Source organism: Limulus polyphemus, unplaced genomic scaffold (assembly GCF_000517525.1).
Source record: "Limulus polyphemus unplaced genomic scaffold, Limulus_polyphemus-2.1.2 Scaffold3792, whole genome shotgun sequence".
NCBI lineage: Eukaryota > Metazoa > Arthropoda > Merostomata > Xiphosura > Limulidae > Limulus > Limulus polyphemus.
This window is the reverse complement of record NW_013669402.1, coordinates 47,392-48,532: the sequence shown is the minus strand read 5'-3', so window position 1 is coordinate 48,532 and position 1,141 is coordinate 47,392. Positions and strand designations below refer to the sequence as shown.

At 32.6% G+C, this 1,141-nt stretch overlaps 1 protein-coding gene across 2 annotated transcripts in view; it reads left to right on the top strand.

Moving 5' to 3' along the window:
• Positions 1-1,141, top strand: part of LOC106470051 (saccharopine dehydrogenase-like oxidoreductase) — a 35,210-nt gene that overhangs the window by 27,496 nt on the left and 6,573 nt on the right. The gene's annotated exons all lie outside the window — the stretch shown is intronic.

Here is a 1,141-nt window from a genome sequence, read left to right as displayed (position 1 = left end):
CTCTTTAACACTTTCCATAAAAGATGGTAATTTGATGGTGCCATATCTGGAGGATATGGTGAGTGGGGGAGAACTTCCCAACTCAAATCCATAATCTTGTGTTGCATCAAATGTGCCACATGTGGATGTGCATTATCATGGAGAACACTTTTTTGATTTACGAGTCAAGGGCATTTCTGATGAAGGACTTGATTTAAACATTCCAGTTGCTGACTATAGATCTCTGCATTGACAGTTCACCATCACAATTTTTAAGGCAAATTTCACCTGAAAGAAATTTGTTGAACCATCATTGACACTTACAAACATTCAAAACATTTCCATAAACTTATTTGATATTCTTTGTGGCTACAGAGACGTTTCCCTTTTTGTATTCAAATAGCATTACATACCAAATGTGTATATGTGTGTGTCTCATCATGTGCCATCACTATAAGGGATTAGAGTATACTAAACTTTACACTAACGTGACGTTTAAGCAGTTCATTTAACTATTATACATGATTTACATTTTGGAGGAGGGGGTGGTTGATGGAAGTGTTCCAAAACGTGACATTAATTTCTTGACGACCTAATAAATTAAATGTAAGAGACAGAGCTATTAACAAATCTTGAAAGAGAGGATGTGACAGGTGGGTGTGGCAAGAGTGGTCTGATTTTCTACTTGATGTCTCTGTAACCAAACAAAATTGAAGGCAATAAAAGTTATGGTTTGTCTGAGCAATAACTATTTTATAGCAAGTAATTTGTTTAATTTCGTACTTATTGGAGGGGTGGGGAATACAATAGAGAAGAGGAGATGCCTAGAGAAAATGTCATACTAAGGGAAATTCAAGATTTTTTTAAATATTACCTTATAAAGTTAAGAACTTAACTTGTATTCTATTAAAATATGGATTATTAGCTAAGATTTTATGCTATATAATTGGAGTAACATAAATAAAAAGTAGTTTAATAATTTTTAATGTAAGTCACTAAAACCTCAAGAAGTGCTGTAAATGATGCCTAGGCAAATAAGGTTAAATTTTAAAGTACATGTTTAATGACTAATTTACCTTGGTAGACTTTCTTTAATTGGAGCATACAAAAAAATTTCTTAAGATTTTGGGTTTTTGAAACCACAGTTTCACAAAATTCTGAA